General features: G+C 40.4%; 1 long non-coding RNA gene across 1 annotated transcript in view; it reads right to left on the reverse strand.

The window, feature by feature from the left end:
* The window catches only part of LOC109295612, a 280,108-nt gene that overhangs the window by 204,237 nt on the left and 59,152 nt on the right, over positions 1 to 16,719 (reverse strand). The window lies entirely within an intron of this gene.

Genomic DNA, 16,719 nt, shown 5'->3' on the forward strand with positions numbered 1-16,719 from the left:
AGCATGCCGTTCCCTGCTGGCCCCTCCTGGATGCGTGCCAGAATAATTTTCTCGAACAGCTTGCCCAAGATCGAGGTAAGGCTGACTGGCCTGTAGTTCCCCGGGTCCTCTTTCCTCCCCTTTTTGAAGATGGGAACCACGTTGGCCCTCTTCCAGTCCTCCGGCACCTCTCCAGAGCACCACGAGTGTTCATAAAGACGTGCCAGGGGACTTCCAATGACCCCAGCAAGTTCCTTCAGGACTCTAGGGTGAAGATCATATACTCTCAATATGTTATTTTTTTCTTATTTTCACAGCTAAAAGTCAGTTAATTTTTTTCCATAGTTTGTTTTTTTAAACGTGTTGTATATTTTTGTACAGTCAGGCTTAACGGCATCATAGAACCTGTCAGTGAACCTGGAAATTTTGACAGCAGATAGAAGCACTAAAGTCTGGCCACCTCAAGGGGTACAAGATGCATTTTAGGATGGCCATTTCTATTAGTGCGATTAGCAGTGTAACAAGAGGCCCAATACACTTTTCATTGTGGGGACCTTAACCACAATGTATCCAGACAGAAACCAGAAAACACAGGGTTTGGCTAAAAACCTCATCTCTCAGGTTAGATACTAGATGGCTAAACACAGTAACGGTACAACCAGCTAATTTATTCCTTTCCCTCAGATTCATTCAGGAATTCCTCAATATTTGAATTGAGAAAAGTGATAAAAATTGTTAAGAACTATGCACGCAAAAATATATCTTGCTTTTCCCAATATAAGCACTCACATGTGCACACGTCAGTCATACATGTGGATCTATTAGAGCAACACGAGGATCAAAAGAGATAGAGTTTAAGTTATTTTATGTTACAGATTCAATTAACTACTGAAAACAGTGGCCAAAAACTTAAAATGTATTATTTCCCCTTTTGCTTCTTTTTCCATCTCTCTCTCTCTCATGAGTGCCTGTATTTTCCTGTAATCTGGGCAATATAACATTCTAAATGCTACATGTGACATTTATTTCTGATGGTCTGTTTCTGTTTTTGGCTCCACCTTACAACTGCTCCAATCCTTTCGTCCTACATTGTGAAGGATCCTTCTCACTTGCTCCACCACTTTGACACACCACAGTGATGGTCCCTCTGGCCAAGGACAGCTAAGTAAGGCTCTATGAAGATCAAAAGTTCAGTTAAGAGAAGAAAGAGCAGCCTTCTGCCAGGAGGAGAAGGCCTAACATGACAAAGGTGAGAAGATATTGCTCTTAATGTCCAAACACTCTGGTCCAATTGACTGCATGGTTGGGACAAGCAACTACTCATGTAATCTCTTAGATTTACTGATTTACTTGGGAATGAAGCCCCATTTAGGAGAGAAACCTCTTTCCTAGTTCAACAGCAGAAAGAGGTAAAATAAAAATTACAATAAAAATTAAAAATAATAATAAAATAATATGGGCAAGTAACACGTGCAACTGGGTGCCAGGAAGAAGCAGCAGCTGGGATAGCTCCAGGTGGAGGAAAACTGCACATTATGGGCTGACTGCAGGGGAGTAGGCAGCCAGGGACCCATAGGCTGCTAGTGCTTATTGCAGAGCTAGGTTAGGTAGCAAGGACACCACTACAGCAGCCAGAGTAGCAGCAGTAAGCTGCCCAGGAGGCTGAGTGGGATAGAAGCTCACCTGACCAGAAGGGAAGGAGCCAGGGGATATAAATCTGGGCCCCTGAGGTAAAGGGGCAGTGTAGCTCTGCACTGGGCAGAAAGAGGAGCTCCTGCCAGTTCAAGAGAAAAACAGAGGACGTGAAGGCGTCAGGTTTCGTATCAATAGAAGACAGAGGACAACTGGACAGTCTTCTATGATGGCCACCCTAGCTAAAAGAGGGAACACAGCTTGGCAGCAATATCATGAGTTTGAAGTGGCTTGGTTTTTGTTTTCTTTTTTTGTTCTAGTTTTATACCAGAGGACTGGTTGTGGCTGATAGGGGAGGAAAGAAGGCCACATAAGTGCCTGAGGGACACATGAGGGTTTTAAGCCCTGCCAGCAGCAGAGGTACAAGACACAGGCAGGCTGAGGCCAAGGAAGGTTGAGCCCAAGCTCAGAGGGGGCAACCGAGGCAGCCTGAGGACAAGAGGGCTGGAACCTGGGCCCAGAAGGGGGAAACAAAGGCAGTCCGGGTCCATCAAGAGGCTGAGACTAAAGGGCCAGGCCAGAGCCACTGGGCTTAGGCTACCAGTTGACAGCTAGAGTAATCTGTAAGCTAAGGCTAAGACGACTGTAGCCTATACAAGGGAGTAACTGGCAACTGATTGACATCGGGGCATGGTCATGACTGTAGAGGAGGAAGGAGGCCACAAAATAGCCCTTAAGGCAAATGGTTCCCTGGGACACAGATGGGGCCAGATGGGCCCCCACAATGTTTGAGGGGCAAGACTGGGCTCCGGTGGGTCCAGAAAGCACCTGCTGGCCAAAAAATAGACAAGAGCTTGCCTTGGGACCCAAGGCTGCCATTTTTCAGCATAGGAACACCAATGCATGCGACACTGGAGCACAGCATTTATCACACTCCAGCAGACTCAATTATTCGAGTCTGTTCTGACGTCCTGTAATTACAGCATATTGGAGCAGCCTCCCTGCATGTGCAGTGGAGTCCTAAGTGCTTGATGCAATGCCTAGGCTTTTCCATCAAGGTAAAAGGCAGGAAAACAAATTCACTACCCTGGACCTGAGCTCTTGAATCTAAAATTCCTTAATTCCTCTGGTTCAAAAGAATCAGCAGTTCCAGACAAGATTCTTTTCACAGGCATTTATCTAATTCAGGCATGTCAAAGACACACCTGAGGAACTAGGGTGGTATAAAGAGGCTAGGAATTTGGAGGCAGGGTGAGGAAACAGGGCCTGCTGCTGAATGTCCAACCTTGTCTCCCTCTATGATCAAGTAATGAATCATTTGGATGTGGGAGACAGTTGATATCACATACTTGGATTTTAACAAGGCCTTTCATATAGTCTCCCATGATGCTCTTATAACAAAAAACTGAGGAATTGTGGTCTGGCAGGTGGGTTGAGAACTGGGTAAAGGGTCAAAGCCAGAAAGTGTTAGTGGACAGGTCTGTATCGTCTTGGCAGTAAGTGGCCAGTAGTGTCCCACAGGGTTTGGTTCTTGGCCCCGTGCTGTTCAACATCTTTATTCATGATTTAAATGAGGAATTGGAAAGCACACTGGCCAAGTGTGCAGACCAAGTTATGAGGAAAAGCAGTCACACTAGGAGATAGGATGCGGATCCAAGTGGACCTGAGCAAGCTGGAAAGGTGGGCAGAGAGGAACTGGATGCAGTTCAATAAGGATAAATGCAGAGTACTTCATCTGGGGAGGAGTAACCTATGACATGAATACAGGCTAGGAGGAGATGTCCTGGCCAGCACAATGGCTGAAAGGGACCTCAGGGTTATGGCTAATCACAGGATGAACATGAGCCACAAGTGTGACACTATAGTCAACAGAGCTAATAGCATACTGGATGTATTAGCTGATGTGTCATGAGCACGGCTACTCTCTATATCCTCTCTACTTGGTGTTCGTGAGACCCCAGGTGAAATACTATGTCCAGTTCTGGGTGCCACACTTCAAAAAAGATGTGGAGAATCTTGAAGTTGTCCAGAGGAGGGCCAAAAGAATAATTAAGGACCTAGAGAACAAATCTTATGAGGAAAGACTAAGGGATCTGGAACTGCTCAGCCTGGAGAAGAGGAGACTGAGGGGGGACTTGGTGGCCATTTGTAAGTATGTATGGGGTGAATATTGGGAGCTGCGAGAGGGCACCCTAGGGGAGGACAAGGAGCAATGGCCATAAACTGTTAGAGGATGTTAGATGTAAGGAAGAACTTCTTTATGGTAAAGGTAACCAGAATCTGGAACAGACTTCCCAAAGAGGTGGTGTAGTCCCCAACCTTGCAAGTCTTCAAGAGGAGATTGGACAGACACCTTGCTGGGATCATTTGATCTCAGGGGTATTCCTGCCCAAAGCAGGGGGGTTGGACTCAATGATCTTTTGATCCAGCCCTTAATTTCTATGATTCCATCCTGCTGACATGAGTAGTGATGTGCACACAACTCAGCAAGAAGAGGCTAGCAATGGATGCCACTTACCCCATTGCTTCTGCCACCACCACTGGGTCTAGAATTGGCCTGTGAGGGCAAGTTGACACCCCGATCTAATGGATATCAGGGATGAAAGACAGATAAAAAACATCAAGGACTTTATTCTCCTCCCAAGCGGCATTAATTGTTGAAGGGAAAGAAAAAGAATTGTATTATATTAAGTTGCCAAATGTGTTTGATCTATAGAAGTATATAAAATGACAAAGACATAACAAATGCACAAAAATATTTTAAGACCATGAAAGAATCTTGTGAACACATTGGGCCCCTTGAAATCAAGCTATTAAAAGGAAGATATAATAAAGTCCTCATGTGAACCTATTCCTCCATCTGGAATAGCATTTACTGGCAAGATAGGAAAAGGGGCTGGGATATGAAAAATGAATTGGATGGACACAACACAAAATGTTTTATAGGACCTGGGGTCTCAATAGATACAAGAATAGCTAGAGAAATACCATTTTCCTAAATAGAGAAGAAAGGCACTTGGGTCAAGTAACAAATATTGAAGGAATGGTAAATAATAAAGATGACAGATCAGAAATACAATGTGATATAGTTTAATTAAGCAAACAGGGTACAAATAAATAATATCTCTTACAATTTACAGCTATAATGTAAAATTAGATATCTAAGAATAAAGAATGTAGTTCATATTTGTAGTGCAAGAACTCCCTCAGGGAAAGCTGCAACTTTGAAAAAAAAACTTTGGGTTCATTGTGACTAATCAGTTGAATATTATATCCCAGTGAAAGGCCATGCTCAAAAAGTTAGTGCAATCTATGAATGAATAAGCAGGAGTGCTGGTTAGGAGCAGTTTGGTTATATTATTCCTTGTATTTGACAACAGTATGATTGTAGAACATCCTGTCCAATTCTGGTGTTCAAACTTGAGGAGCATATTGATAAAAGAGAATGGTTATAGAGAAGAGGTATAGAAACTATAAAAAGACTGGAAAGAATACCTTATAGTAAACGAAACAAGAATAGCATTTATTCAGAAAAGATAAAGGGGTAAATTGAATGCAGTTTATACAGTACCCGCATACAGAACAGAAGTTGGATAAGTTGGCTTTCTAGCACACAAAGGCGTAAGTTCCTGGCCTGACAGGAAGTTGAAGCATGAAAACATTTAGACTACAAGTACCATATTTTCTTGCATGCCACTCAGCTCCAGATAAAACATGCACTTCATTTTTGCTTTTGGAAGGCAGAATGTAGGGTGGTGGGTGAGGGAGTTTCCAGAGTCATAGCCAACCCTAGGAGTAAGTCCTCCTAGGGTGTCCAAGGCCAGCATCCCAGGCAACAGTCTGAATGAAGATGCAGGAACATGGCTAGGTCCCAGATGTTTTCAATGACAATAGAAAAACTGTTACTTCTGTACTATAAATAGTTATTTATATAAAAGTGTTGGTAAAAAATCAAGTGCTGTTTCTATAACACAAGCCTCATCAAAGTACTACAGACTACATGCAGCAGCTTATTCCTCCTCTGCCAGCTCTGTGACACTTCAGCCAAAAGGTACTGCCTCACCAGCACCTGCAAAAGGATTAACACTAGACTCCATCCATGCTCTTCATAGCCCCAGGGAGAAGTGGAAACCATCTTGGGGACCATGAGTCACAGTCAGCTTTCTCTATTCTACTAAAAAAATCAGATTCCCTGCTTAAGATACGCATGCCAGTTTTGGAAGGCTGATTTTGTGGGAGGAAAAGGTATGTGTGGTATATGATAAAATAAGGTAGAGAATTATTTTTTTAAAAGAGAGTAACTAACAACAAGAAAAAGTTACCAAGGGCTGTATTAGACCTATTCAAGGCCACTAATTATGACTGAAAGAAGAAATTAATTCATTGAAGTGCTTTGGCTTGCAGGAGTCGAACTAAAAGATCACAATGATCTCTTGAGGCCTTATAATGTATTAATATCAGATTTGAACCTTACTGGTACTTCTTTTGTAGCTAATATGAGATGCTAAGTGTGCTCACTAGCTTGTTAGTATTACTACTACCACTACTTACTATTATGATTATTATTTGTATTACCAAAGTGTGCAGAAGCACCAAATATGGACCAGGATCTCAATGTGATAGAATGTTCCAAAAAAAGTAAAGTATATAATCCCTGACCCTAAAAACTGACAAAATAAGTATATGACAAAAGACAACAGAGAGATACAGCCAGAATAATAAGGTAAAAATGAGAGAGTTGGTCAACATGTCAAACAGCAGTCATAACTCCCCATCAATATATCTGTTAAAGCTTTCTATGGACACAATAGCAATCATAATTAAAACTAATCTGAAGGTGAAAAAGCACAGACTAGACAGACAGGGTTTACCAGTAAGGTTATTTAATGACTGAACAAAGTTATCCTCCATTACTAAACAAATTTAAAATCAAGCTTGGATTTTTTTTTCTAAAAAGGCATGCTCTAGTTCCATTAGAAAGAAATGGACGGAAGTAAAATGGCTTGTGTTCTGCAGGAGATCTGACTAGATCAGTGGTTCTAAAACTTTCTAGACTCAAGACACACCTCATTAGACTCAAGGCACCCTTGGAAAATGCCAGCTCTTAGCTTTCATTCATTAGAGCAATTCATCTGTTGTGAAGACCTTACAACAACTAAAACCAGTTCCAGAACATTTTTGATGCTATGGATTCCTATTTGAAATCTCTGGATTTATCCTGTGAATCACATGTCAGTGTTTGCAGAGGTAGCAGTGCTAATACTGAACAGCAACCAGTGGCACCCCAGGATGCCGTGACAACCTCATTGAGAACCACTGGACTAGATCATCATAATGCTCTCTTCTAACTCTACAAACTATAAATACATTTTTCAAGAGCCTAGTGCCCCTTAACTTTTTCTTATTTATGTTCTGTCAGTCATTTACTGTTGAACCAAATTGCAATGATCAATGTATGGAGCCCTTCAAAACCCAGAATATCAATGAAAACATGCACAGATCATGGAAGTATTCAAGCACTAGATGAGCCCGTGGGCCAACTAGGTTTAAAATATATGCTATAGATAAGTAATAGATTCAACTCCATGGGCTTCCCAAAATCCATTCCCATATCCTTTGGCCATTTACACAGCTGAAGTTTGCCAGACTGACCAATACTTACACCAAAAAGAGCAACATGACTACTGACTACAGGAGTACACATGCATACACAGACTTAATATATGCTGTACCTTGTCCTGAAAAATAACAAAAAATTAAAATATCTAAAACTAGACAAAGCTCCAAAACACCAAATTAGAAGCAAGAATTCTGAGAACAATACTTTGGGGAAGATACTGAGACAGTCCATCATTATGTTCAACATAGCAAACAGAACTGATAATAAAAATAAGCAGCAAGAAACCAGTGAGAGAGAATGATAGAAGCCTCAGAGAAACCCGGGAAAACTCTTACAGAAATCCTATGGGAGAACCCTGGAAAAAGAGTAACTGAAGTGAAATAGGGGACTCTACCTAAGCCAAGGTATTGGACAAAAAGGAGGTGGACAAATCCTTGGAGGGAAGGTACATCAATAGCTAGCAAACATGGAAGTTAAGGATATAGCCTCTGAATCAGAACTTCCCTAGACCTTAAATTCTGAAGGCTGCAAGAAGGAGAGGAACAGTAGAAAAAGCTGTGGTAATACCCAGTTCACTCTCCCTTTCAGCATCCCCTCTTTGCCACTGCATGACACAGGATACTGGGCAAGTTGACCTATGGTCTGACTCAGTAAATGGCAGTTCTCATGTTCTTACTTTAAGCACAACCTGGCCAAAGCAAGAAGTCAGAGGCTTGGAAACTGGACATGCAGTGCTGATGAATACCGTTTAAGCAGACCAGAACTACCTCGTTAAAGAAATTACTTTCTATTGTCAGGCAACACATAAAAAAAGTTGCACTTCTCTTATACATTATATCCAGCAATCAAGGCACTTTTAAGAAAATATTTCTACTAATAAATCAGTAACACCAAGGCTTACTTAGCAAGACTTACCAACTCAAATAATAATAATCCAAACAAAAACAAAATTTCAAGAGTCTTTTGTTTTGGTGTCAATGATGTTCCTGGCTAAGGCCCACTCTGGATAAAGAATTCTCTCTTCAGAACATACTGTACATTTTCAAGAAACATCTGTTACCTAATAGCAACAGTCAACAAATACTGCAAAATATCATAATACCACTGTCAATATAATTCATAAATTCTTTCCTTACCATTGTTGGTAACAGCTATAATTCCCTGGAATTTAGCAATTTAACAAATATTCTTTTATAATATACAAAGAGGCATACTCCTTGCACGAAACAGCTCTCTACTAAATTTTTTAATACAGATAGAAACAACCTACCAACTCTAAACATTGAAGAAACAGTGTAGCTTTAATTGGATAAGTGGCATCTCACTCTATTCTTGATCTAAGGACAATTCATTTTTCTGAACAATTAGCTGAGCTCAATTTTGATCACCCCAACAATGTTGATGAATTTTCAGGAAACAAAAGTTAGAAGAACAATAAAATCATTAAGGAACCAGAAACAAAGATACTCAGGAATGCAAGCTAAAAAACAAAGCTTTACTTCCATGAAGAGAGGCACAATGAGATAACAGTTCCTCCCAAGCCCACCTACATGGGAGCATGTAGCAAAAGCTATTTGGTTAGGAAAACAGCAACAAAACATAAGGATGGCAAACAATTCCTGGATCACCAAGTCTAGCCCTTACTACTAGTCACCAAAAATAATCCCATCATTGACCCTAATGAGTGTCTTCTTATGCCAACACTTCTCCATTCTTCCCAAATTATTTATAGAGAACAATGATATTCCCACTCAACTTTTGTTGTATCAAAGCCAAGTCCCTTCAGTTTCCTATTGTAAGATAGTCTCTCTGCTTCTCTAACCATCCTAGGAGCCCATCTCTTTGCTGTTCCAGTCTGAATTCATCTCTCATACTAAAGACGTTAGAACAATAACCTGCCTGTACCCTTCCCTTGGCCATCCTTATTATTTTTCATGTCATTTTTCCAAGTCTTACAGACATATAGTAATATTATATATACATCCTATAAATTTCTGAATACTGATCTACAGAATAGTAATTAAGTTAGTCATAATATGAAGTATTTTAAAGAAGTAATTGCATTTTCAGTTGGGAAACATGGATAACTTTCTATTCCTTTTAACGAGTGTGAAGAGATCTTTTAAAACCAAGTGAACACCAGTAATCAAGCTTGCTTCATAGTACTACATTAAAACTTGGGCATTTTAGGAACCCCACAGCATTTTTCTAGATGCAGAAACACTGTAAACTGATATTTCTAACACTGAATATATGCATAAATTCAGAGAAACACATGCTCAAGCTTTCAAAATAGGTTATTTAGGTCAGTTGTATTCAGGAGATCTGAAATACTTACCTGAAGAAAGCTCACTCATGAAATGAAGTGAACTGAGTCTAATTAAGGCATCTTAGTTTGCATGTATTCACCTTCAACAAAAGCACCTAAAAGTCTGCTGCCTTGAAACATATTTCACAGTAATCTGTAACAAGATGAATTCAGAGGGTCCACACAGAGCCTTGTTTATCATCTAGGGACTAAAACGGAGGGAGTGCTTCCCAATCCTCTTTTCTGTAGAGAATTTCACCCTTACAATGCCAGCATTTCAGCATAGTGCGAGGAGCAACTCAAAACAAAACAAACCATTCATGCCCAAATCTGACACAGACCTCCTTAGGCCCTTGATACACAGGACACTGACCATATATTTAAAGCAACTGCTCAGAGCAGTTGTACATTAATTCTTACTACAGTCTAAATATAGATCATAGTATGCACAGGAGCCTTGAACCAACTGTGGAGCCATCCCAGGGCAGAGACTGAAAAACAGCTGATTTTCGGTCTCAGCTCTGGCACAGCAACAGAGCCAGTTCAAGACTCCAGTGCAGTCCCAGGGCCAAGACCGAAAACCATCCAATTCTTGGTCTGCCCAGGGACCCTCCGCACCGGGTCCTGTGCTGCTCCCTGCCTCTGCACCAGGTTCCAGGACCCAGCACAGAGGCAGACAATATTTCAGAACCCAGGATCCAGCCACAGCATTTCCTGCCTCCATGCCTGTTCTCACTCCGTTCCATTCTGCAGCCAGACCCAGGACCCAGTACAGAGGCAGAGAATGGTGGAAACCAGGTCCCACAGTGCTCTTTGCCGCTGTGCTGGGTCCCAGGACTTAGCACAAGGGAAGACAGTGCCACAAGACCCAGAACTAACACAAAAGCAGAGCGCAACAGCATCCCAGCTCTCCTGCCACACCACAGTGTGGAGCTTTGACCAATAAATGGCTGAACATCAGTCGCAGCCCTTCCACTACATTGAACCTCCTCTTGTATGGTGGGAGGGCTGGGAATCCTGACACAGCTTGGGTGCTGTCAGGAAGGTTCTAACCAACAAACAACTGATTGTCAGTCCCAGGCCCACTACTAGTCTCCAATGCTATTGTCTCTATGGAGCAGTCAGACATTAGCTTAACTTGTGTTAGGTAACAGGATCTGGAGATACTCCTCACCACCAGAAAAGTCCTAACTTCACTACACTACAATGGCAGCTAGCATGCATTTACTGCTTGAATGCTCAGACACTACCATTTTAAATGCAGTTAACACATGCTAAGCGTAACATCTAACAACCTCCTTAGTCACACTCACATTCTACTAACGCAAAAAGACATGTTCTCTGTACAAATATTGAATCCCGGTTTCATTCTGGTTGCTGTGGTTCCTAACAGGATGCAGCTAATCAAATGTATTACTCAGGGGCATCAACACCAACACAAATATTTATATGAGGTAGGGGAAAGGTACCCTCAATTCCATCTCTGTATTTAATTGCCTAGCAAATCACTCAAGATTCAGACAGTTGTTTTAGAAAGGGAACAAGTCGATTACTGAAATATCCTAGAATCAGGTGTGAAACTGACTTCTTGAAATTAACTGTAGAACAGGAAGGACGCTGAATATAGAGGACAGCTTCATTTGAATTCAACCAGTCCTTAAACTTGTACTGCATCCTGTATTCATGATTACTAAAAAGGGATCTTACCCCCCTACCCTACCCCGAGATATTTACTGTCAGAAACAAATGTTTAGCTATGTTCAAAAGGGATTCTTAAAAGGAAGTATTTGCCTCGTTAAGTATTTTCATTAAACAAATAGCCCCCACCCTTCCCCACCCCCCCCATACACAAACACTTGGTTTTTCAAGGGTTGCCAAGACTAGGTATTAGTCCATAAATAGGTACCAGCTTGACAATAAACAGATGTTTAACAAAAGCAAGTTCTTTGACTCAGTATAGGTTATGCCCTCAAACTTACTGCTGGTGGTGGATGAAACAACTTGCTGTACTAGCACTTATTAGTCAATTTGAATTTCAAGATGTTCTATGACCTAAAAAGTACTTTAAGGAGGAAAGAAACATCACTAAAGCTAACAGCTTCATCCTATAACTTGCCAACTGTCTGGAAGACATGCAAAACAGACAACATTCTACTTGCACCATCATTAAGTTACATTTCAGGAGGAATCATTTAGTCATGGAGTATGCATTTTCTTTGAGACTCTTGTGACAGAGAAAGCCTTTCCATTGGAGTGAAGTCCTTGTTAACCAGAATCCCTGTTACATCAGATACATTTTACTCTGTTGTGACAGTCCTCATCAAACTATACATACATGGAACCAGAGCCCAAAATGGTAATTCACAGAGAAACAAATTATAATACTTACGTGTATCCCATATTACACAAAGGAATTCATATTCCCTCTGTAAAATTAAAGAGTAAATAAATGTATTGCTAAATAATCAGCTGGAAGCCAAATCTTCTACCAAAAAAGCTCTTTAAAGGACTAAATTAATTCACTATTAATGGTTTGATCTAATAAATCTAATTTTTAAGTGTACTGAAGCAAATGGACATTTTTGTACTGATGTGGGTAATTAAAGTACAAGAGCTTCACAGACGCAGAAAAGTAATGCAGCCCTTTTATCAAAAGCAGTCACTCTATCTCAGGCTGACAGTTAACAGCATATGATCTAGTAAACAAATACTTTCACACAGTACAAAAGTGCCATTAAAGGCCAAAACTGTCAACACAAATTCCATTCTTACAAGAGAAAAAAAAATATAAACTGTTGATCACCTCTGGTTGCCTTAACTAGCATGGAGGTTGTCATGGAAACATTTCTGCGAAGTTCACAGTGATGAAACACAAACACTTCCAGTTTAATTGCTATTAGGTTTAGCATACCACAGTTTATTTATACTCAAAGCGCATTATGACAAAATGCAGCAGAAAGTAAAGCTAGTAACGATCTGGCTTAACAAAGCGAAGGTTGTTTTTTTTCTCCCCAAAAAGAAAAATAAAGTAAAAATAAACCAAACATACTAGAAGTTTCTGATTTTAAATTAAAGCAAACAAAACCAAAATGAACTATCTTCTTCCCAAAAATGCCAACAAAACTTTTCACTACAATGTGTGTTGTCTATGATTATACCAATCTTAAAACAGATCGGAATATACTAATTAAAATAGGAAATGTCTCTTTTATAGTGCAGAACATACATAAACCTACAAATGAAAGGCTATTCACCAGATAGGCTCAAAATAGGTTCCTGCAGCAACCGATGTGTATTGTAAACTCATAGAACAATGCAAGCTGAAGATGCCTCCCCTATTAAAGTAGAATGGGCCTTATCCTGCAATTTTTATGTTAGCAGAACATTCCCTGAACAAACTGGGAATTCTGCTGCCCTTGTGCAGACAAACTGGATCCAAACAGATTTCAAATTATATCTCCACCTTAATTTGTGGATTTATATCCTAGAGATCTTAATTTTATTCCAGTATATACAATGGGCTTTCCCTTTTATTTTAATAGTACTAAACAAAGCTCAGAGATGCACAAAAGTTACTGGTTAAATTTAGAGATCCCTTTCACATATAGCTCGATATTTTCTTCCTGAATAGTCTATTTACTTTTAATAAGTAGTAAAAGCTTTAAAAATCATATTGATTTTGCCCATATACTAGCAAACATTTCTTTATCTTCACTGGCAAGATGCAATAACAAAGTCACATGGAGGCCAGGGGACTGGCATCCAGCACTCAAGCCAAACCCCCACCAAATTTCCAATAGGCAGTATAGCCAAAAGAGTGCACAGGGCTGGCTGAAGAGTAATCAGGATTAAGATACAGAGCACTTTCCAGCCAGTATCTTCTATGCATATAGTATGAATAGTGTGGGCCAAAATTCTAAAACCTCCTGGCATTGCAGCAGAACTACATACTGCACTCAGTCTACTTACAATGACTCTTTCCCACTCATCTCAGTGTTTTCTTTTGACTAGCATACTAGGAGGAAAAAATGTCTTTATGAAATAACCAAAACTTCATTTATTGTTTTATGTTTGTTACCTTGTTGACACATTCAGCATCATTTGAAGGAAAAAAATATACTCATCTTTAAACCAACTTTAATGTCCTCATTGTTTGTCTTCTACTACTTTTTCAATCTTCTTCCTCAAGTTCTTTCATTTATTCCCTCTGCACTCTCTCCTCTCCTGCAATTCCAGTCATCCATGAGCTTTACACCGTTTTGTACCCATTAAATTTACCAGCAACAAAAATCATTATTGCTGACACATTTAAAAGATCATCCTTAAGCTTGATTTGTAGTATTAAGGCCTCAAGATCTTAACGAGAGCAATGGAATTCATACATCTCAGACTCAGTGCTTCAGGTTGCCCACAGAACCAAAAACACAACACTGCATCAGTTTACACCAGGGGTGGGCAATTATTTTGGGCAGAGGGCTACTTACTGAGTTTTGGCAAGCCATCGATGGCCACGTGACAGGCAGCCCAGGGCACATAAATATTAATTTTCTAAATTTTTTAGGGGCCCCGCAGGCCAGATAGAATGGCCTGGCGGGCCGCATCCAGGCCCTGGGCTGCATTTTGCCCATCCCTGGTTTACACTCTATTCACAAACTTAGCATGATCTTTATTTTTTACTAGAAACAATTTCTGTTCGAAGTATAAGCAAAGATAATTGAGAATTTGAAAATGTCAAAAACATATTTCAAATAGGCTAGTTCTACCTAGCGAGCCAAGTATACAATGCTTCTGAAGTACAGAATAACTTATTTAACAACATTTTTCATTTAATTCTGCATAACTGAGCTTCAGATAAGTTATTTTCCCTTCATAGCAAAGACTTAAGGTATGGCAACACATTACACGTTCATATGTTTTAAAGTACCAGAGTTCATTTATGGTAATATTCTGTTCAATACAGGTAGCCTACTCATCACCATTGTATACAATTATCATTGTTTCCCACAGAGAACAATTTTTACAGTAACCCCTTTTGTTTCTGTGGCGGGGGTTCTTTTTTTCTTTTTTCTTAGTTTATGATGTCTGTTGCACATTTTACTTTAAAAAAAACAAAAAGAGACACATCACACACATTGCCACACAGTCATATTAGAGAAGGCAAAGTCAAAGAAGTAAAAGATGGTGCACTTCTGATGGCATTTATTTCCCCAGCTTTAGACTGGCTTCTAAAGAAGTTCAGTATCTAGCACAAGCAAATTTAACCCTTCTGATACAGAGATCCATTCTGCAGAGAAACAGTTGTCAACCACAGTCATCAGCCTAGAGTTTTAGTTGGGGTCAAGGTATAGCTTACGTTGATGAAGACCAAGACCTTCAATTAGATTTAAAATTGTATAGAGAAATCAGTAAGAGCACAGAGAACAGATTTGATGGGCTCATAGTAACCCATGCTTCTCAAGTAATACACATTACCTCTCTGCTGGCCTAGAGCAATATAAATGAGCCCAGGTCACAAGTCTCCTAGGAGGAGGTGGAGTCTCTCAGCATCTGTGAGTACTGAAGAGAGGAATTATTAGGCTTTTGCATCTACTGTTTTGGCAGTGTGCATATGTGCAAAATGAAATATCCGAGCACATAGTATTTTACCAGCACCAAAAAGATAACAGTGAACTCTTACTAATCTTTTTATCTGTGATGGACTTGCAAATGAGCATGAAATTTACATTAATTTAGGCTTTAGTATATGAATCTAAAATTGTCCTACATGGGGTACCGCCCTTGAATTTGAAAATTGCAGTGCTACCCATCTTCCTGTTCTGTCTGGGTCTGTGATAAGCCAAGTGTCCTAGAGTGATAAAGGTGACTTAGCATACGGCTTATGGTGTCATCCAGTCGGGTCTTGGTGATGCAGTGCTTTATATATCAAATGTTTTATCATATGTCATGAATTGTTTGTGCGAGCATCTGAATGTGCACCTGTCAGAAGTCAATTTGCTCCCAATAGGAGCAGTTCAATTTATGGCTGCTCTTGCCATTCTCTGCCCCCCTGCAGTAGTCAGAGGGAGCTCCAGGCTCTACTGGGTGCCAGCCGTGGGCCAGCAGGGAGCATGGGAGCTGGTCCTAATCTCCCTGGGGTGGGGAAGAGCTGTCCTGGCTGCCAGGCAGCTGCCTCCCAGCCCCATGGAGATGAGGACCTGTCCCTATCTCCACAGGGCTGGGAGGCAGCTGCCCAACAGCTGGGACAGCTCTCCCAACCATGTGAAGATCAGGATGGGTCCTGACCTCCACGGGGCTAGAAGGCAGTGTCCCACTGAGGCAGGAGAGATCTCCCTGTCCCCTGTACCCCCTGCTGCCTAGGCTGACCAGGAGCAATTTGCTCTCAGTCAGTGTCTACATCTGCACTTCAGCACATTAGTTTAGCACACTGATTTCTAGTGCCTACATCTACAGGTACTAGAAATGACACATTAGATTAATCTACTGCGCACATTAGATTAATTATTGCTGAGCATGTGAGCGCTGATGCTTTACTGCACATTAGTCTAATGCATAGTAAAGCTTCTCATGTAGACACACCCAGTTTGTGTTACTTTCTGCTTATTACTTCAACCTCTACTAGGGTATTGATCCTTTGGACTTGTTTTTATTGTATTTTATCCAATTAATTTCAGACCATTTCTCCAATTTATCTCCAGTTTTCCTCCACTTGGATCATCTGACTCCACCAACCCTTTCATTGCCTACTGTAGCTCAAATAGGGAGGAATAACCTAAGGAAACATAAAAGCAGGTATCAGAAACCAGGTTCCAAACTTAATACTTATACACCATAAAGTAACACCACAAAGCATCCAGCAAAAACCAACAAAATGATCATAAATGTAGAAAACATGACATAAACAAAAGTGGAAAAGAACTGGAACTATTTAATTTGGAAATGAGAAAACTGAGGCAGGATTTGATATTAGACTTCATATACCTGACACCTGATTATAGAAAGGGTGGTGATCTATTATTCCCTGCATCCACAATGGACAGGACAAACAATAATGCTCTTAAACTGAAACAAGGAAAATTCAGGTTGGAAATTAAGTAATCTTAAACATCCTCAGAGTTAGAAAGTTCTTCTAACTATGTACTTTAAATAAGCTGTGCATGTTGCCATGATGACCCCTATCACT

The sequence above is a fragment of the Gavialis gangeticus genome, unplaced genomic scaffold (genome assembly GCF_001723915.1).
Source record: "Gavialis gangeticus isolate Ggan-Ray unplaced genomic scaffold, GavGan_comp1, whole genome shotgun sequence".
Lineage (NCBI taxonomy): Eukaryota > Metazoa > Chordata > Crocodylia > Gavialidae > Gavialis > Gavialis gangeticus.